We start from the raw sequence: 5002 nt of genomic DNA on the forward strand, positions 1-5002 counted from the left end.
CTTTCTTAAATAAGATTAGCAAATGAATGGAAACTTACATGTTTTCATTTAAAATAAATTCTACTATATAAGCTATTATTTCCATGTAACAGATATAAACGTAGCAGGTAGAAGAATAGTCACCCCAAAATATCCATGTCCTAATTCCCAGAACGTATGAACCTTACATGACGAGGGACAGCATTGCAGACAGAATTTAGGTTGCAAACCAGTTGGACCTGGAGACAGAGAGACGACCCGCAGATTATCCAGCTGGGCCTAATGTAATCACTGCTGCTGCTGCTGCGAAGTTGCTTCAGTCATGTCCGACTCTGACCCCATAGATGGCAGCCCAAGGTCCTTAAAAGTGGAAAAGGAAGGCAGAAGAGGAGGTCAGAGGAAAGTGATGGAAAAAAATTCAACCGGGGACTTCCCTGGAGGTCCAGTGGCTGAGACTCCTCCCAACGCAGAGAACCTGTGTCCAGGGAACTCGATCCCACGTGTTGCAACTGAGTTCACGAGCTGTGACTTAAAGCTCCCGCATTCCACAACGAAGAGCCTGAGGGTCGCAATAAGACTCTGCCAAAATGAATAAAGCCAAATAAATAAATAGATATGTTAAAAAGATTTAAAATGAAAACCAAAAATGTAACAGTACTACAATTAAACACAGTAGGACTTTATATATTTTAAAAAGATTCAACCAGCAGTTGCTGGCTTTGAAGATAGAAAAAGAAACAAGAGACAGGAATGTGGGCTGATTCTAGAAGCTGGAAAAGCTAAGAAAGTGATTCTCCTCTTGATTTTTGCCTGAGACCTGTGTCAGACTTCTGAACTACAGAACTGTCAGACAATAAATGATTGCTGTTTTCAGACACTAAGTTTGTGGCCATTTGTTAAAGCAGCAACAAGAAACTAATACAGGAACACTAAGTCCTGGATAGTGTAAAGACTTGCCTCAGGTTATGTGATAAACCCAGCCTTGTAACTTTAATACAGGATTCTTTCTACTATTGTCTACCTCTTTGTTAAAGGTAAAAACAAAAATGAAAAGTTACACTTTTTAAAATGCCAAGTCATGTAATTGATAATTAAGCAGCCCCTATTTTATGACTGTTATTTTGGTTTTAAACTACCACTTCCTAAATGTTTATAATGTGTCAAGTTCTTTAAAGGTCATTGCATACAGAGTTACTTTCCATTCAGAACTCAATCTGTAATGCACAAATATTGTTCTCTGGTGAGGAATAAAGCTCAGAGAGTTTCAGAACTTCCCTAGAACTAGAGGTGACCCGCAAAAAATAGAGCTGATGTTTAAGCTCAGGTCAACCTAACTCAAAAACAGGAAATGAAGCGCCTTGGCCACTTTGCATACTCTGCCTCCCTCTCCCTACGCTTTCCTCCCCTTTCCTGGTAGCCCAGTGGTTAAGAATCCTCCTGCCAATGCAAAGGACACGGGTCGGAGTGATCCCACGTGCGGTGGCAGAATTAAGCCTGTGTGCCTAGAGCCTGCGCTCGGCAACAGGAGACGTCACCGCGACGAGGAGTCCACAAACCCCAACCAGAGAAAGCCCTGGTGCAGCAGCGAAGGCCCAAGGCAGTCCAAGATAAACAAATAAATACTAAAAAAAAAAAAAAAAGACCAGAGCACCACGAAACGTCCTGGAGCCATAACTCACTTTAATGAACGTCTTGCAGCGTGAACAGCCCCTAGCAGAAACCTGAAAGGTCTCCCTGGAGGGTTCCAGAATTTAGATGCAGGTGAGAAAACAAAGTTAGATAAAGCATCACATTGACAGAGAGGCCTCCCTTCCTAGAACTGGAGCGCTGAGAGCTTCATTTTGAAATCCAGTGTCTCCTGCTCAATTCAGAGTAAATGGCTTTCTTACATCCTCCTAAAGAAACGGGAAATATTGAATGAATTCAGCTAAGAGCTAGCACAGGGTATAAGCTATCTGCCTCATGTCCCTATGCCTATGAATGGTACCCTTTAATCACTGAAGTCTCCGAAGCGCCTCCCCCGCTTTAAATTCCTTTTTATCCTCAGTTCTGCTTATTCCCTTAGATCTCAAAAGGCTTCTTACAAGACTGAATACATTATTCGCTTGTAGTATGGTATTTAAATACCCTCTGTTTGATTTTTTTTCCTGCTAATCTTAACCTCCTCTCCTGAAGTATCACCTTTGCATTTCCTAGATCCAGCATAAATCTAACAGGGAGAATTTTAATTTCCATCATTTCAGATAAGAACAATACTTTTTAGAACCCTAATTTTAGTTTGAGAATTTGAAACAAAGGTCCCTGAGCATAGCACCCTCTTTCCAAGTTGAAAAGAATGGAATTGGTTGTATTAGTATTTAATATTTACGGTGCACCAGCCAAGCAGACAATTCTGCACTAACTTCCACTGATACACACTGCACCCTCCTGGGGGCTCCCAGTCTAGGGATCAGATTTCCTCCCGTGTCCATCCAGTTACCACAGTTGGCACACAGCCTTGAATTAACGCCAAAATCCACCCAAAGGGGCCAAATCCTTTTCTCTCCACCAAAAAAGTTTTTTTTTTCCTCTTAAAAAATAAAAAAAGACAGGTGAGGAAATGAAAGAAAGGTTGTGAAATAAGTTACATAAGGAAAACAATTTCCTTTTTCTAATTTAAATGGTCTTCAACCCAGAAAACACACACATGTTTAAGAACCGGAGTTCCAGCCTTTCCACCAGTAGGTCCTTTTCATCTGCACCAGTATTTCTTCTCCTCCTCATCAAATGCTCTCCAGCCATCACTGAGGGGAAGACTTTATTTTCTTTAACACTTTCCCAATCTGTGTTTGCAGCATCAATGCAAATACTTGTCAACCGGTTGTTATGTTCTTCGCATATCTCCCCACGGGACTCTTCACCGCCCCCTAGTCCCGCTTCCTGGCGGGAGGAAAGCCCCGGAGGTCCATTGTTTCATCACCGGGCGTGTCATCGACACTGCAAAGCCGCACCTGGTTCCCCACCTGCGTCACATTCGGGCTTGCGCCATCAGCCATTAGGCTACACATTTCGACCCGTTCTCTTATGTTAAATCCTTCTTGTTTCTGAAAGCCACTTTCACTGACATGGGCAGATACTACTTTTATTACTTGTAATTTCCAGGGCTAGAAAATGCTAGATTGAAAAGAGCTCAAGAATTCGCCGTGAATCACTCCCTCTTCATGTGGCGTTGCTTTTCGGCCGCTAAGTTGTGTCCGACTCTGCGTCCCGGTGGACTGACCCCGCCAGGCTCCTATCCAGGGGCTTCTCCAGGCAAGAACACTAGGGTGGGTAGCAGTTTCCTTCTCCGGGGACCTTTCTGACCCGGGGAGCGAAGCCTGCCTCCTGCACGGGCAGGCGGATTCCTGACTGCTGAGCCCCAGGGTGGCTCCCCGCCACCCACTTCATTTACAGACTATCTTTCCATCTCTCCATTCTTTCTCCCTTCACTTCCAACGTCTTGTCCTCCCGCCCCCACCTGGCTCATCTTTCCCCTCTTCCTTCCTTTCCTTCTAGACACATGTATGGAGTGACTTCTCTCTTTGTCCCAAGCACCGTCCCAGGCGCTGAAGATACAGCCACGGTCAAGGCAGACCCCCTGTCCTCACGGGGCTTACTTCCTGGTGGCAAACGTGAACATCAAGCAGCAAATTCAGTGTTCTTCTGCAGCCGCGGTCGGTGGTGCCCAGGGACAGAGAGCATGAGGTCAAACAACAAATGACAAAGGGGCTGTTGGGACAACCGATTCGGGCCTATGACTCATCTGCATTAAACCTCTCACAACATTCGTTCATTTTAATCTAGAAATGGCGCAGCTAGAAACGTATGCTATGGGACTAGAAATGTGCTTCAAATACGTATTGACCAGGGCGATCGTTACAGTGCTAGTTAGCAGAGCTGTGAATGCCCCTCAACAGTGGCATTAGGTGAAGAAAAATATGGCACAGCCGTATGTGAGCAAGTACTTGTTCAGCATCATGCTGCAGGAGGACACTCGTTGGTCTGGGGAAATGGTAACAGTATTAAGTGGAGAAAGAGAAAGGCTGGGGACTTTCCTCACGGTCCACTGGCTAAGCCTCGCCTTCCGACGCAGGCAAGGAAGGTTCAACCCCGTCAGGGATCCAAGCGCCCACGTGTCTCAGCCAAACAAGCAAAACATAGAAAAAGAGCGATCCTGTAACCAATTCCACAAAGACTTGAAAAAATGGTCTCCATCCAAACAAATATTTTGGAAAAAAGGCTATACCTGTTATGCAGAGTGAAGTAAGTCAGAAAGAGAAAAGCAAATATTGTATATTAACGCATATACATGGAATCTGGAAAGCTGCACTGGTGAGCACATACGCGGGCAGCAGTGCGGACGCAGAGAGAACACGCTTGCGGACACAGTGGCGGAAGGAGCGGGTGGGGCGGATTGAGAGGCTGGCGCGGATTGAGAGGCTGGCGCGGATTGAGAGGCTGGCGCGGATTGAGAGGCTGGCGCGGATTGAGAGGCTGGCGCGGATTGAGAGGCTGGCGCGGATTGAGAGGCTGGCGCGGATTGAGACGTTGGCGCGGATTGAGACGCTGGCGCGGATTGAGACGCTGGCGCTGAAACACACCCATCACCGCACGTGAAGTAAGAGAGCCCGTGGGGACGCGCTGTGGGCGCAGGGAGCTCACGCCCGGGGCTCCGTGAAGGCCTGGGGGGGCGGGGGGTTCGAGAAGGAGGGAGCGTAGGAATACTTATATGAGGCCGATTCATGCTAACGTAGGGCAGAAACCATCACAACACTGGAAAGCAGTTTTTCTCCAATTAAAAATAAACACAGTTTTAAAGAAAGGAAGGCTATAAAAGAGTTTGCCTAATGTGATCCTGCTTCACATAAAATACAAAGTGAAAGGAGCGGTGCAGATGAACCAGGGTCGGGGGAGGCCCATCAGGATCGCAGCAGAACTTGTCTGCAAGGAGTGGAATTAATGATTCACTCCTCCTAATTTTTCAGGTGTCCATATTTTCTTAAGT

General features: G+C 46.1%; 1 long non-coding RNA gene across 1 annotated transcript; it reads right to left on the minus strand.

The window, feature by feature from the left end:
- Positions 1–1639: 1639 nt before the first annotated feature.
- On the minus strand, positions 1640–3661 carry LOC145532427 (uncharacterized). Its single transcript, XR_014073230.1, has 2 exons — positions 2666–3661; positions 1640–1874 (listed from the first exon to the last, which is right to left on the minus strand). It is a non-coding gene; the product is annotated as an uncharacterized LOC145532427 (long non-coding RNA).
- Between the last annotated feature and the right edge of the window lie 1341 nt (positions 3662–5002).

The sequence above is a fragment of the Giraffa tippelskirchi genome, chromosome 13 (assembly GCF_054371585.1).
Source record: "Giraffa tippelskirchi isolate mGirTip1 chromosome 13, T2T-mGirTip1v1.2.pri, whole genome shotgun sequence".
Classification (NCBI taxonomy): Eukaryota; Metazoa; Chordata; class Mammalia; order Artiodactyla; family Giraffidae; genus Giraffa; species Giraffa tippelskirchi.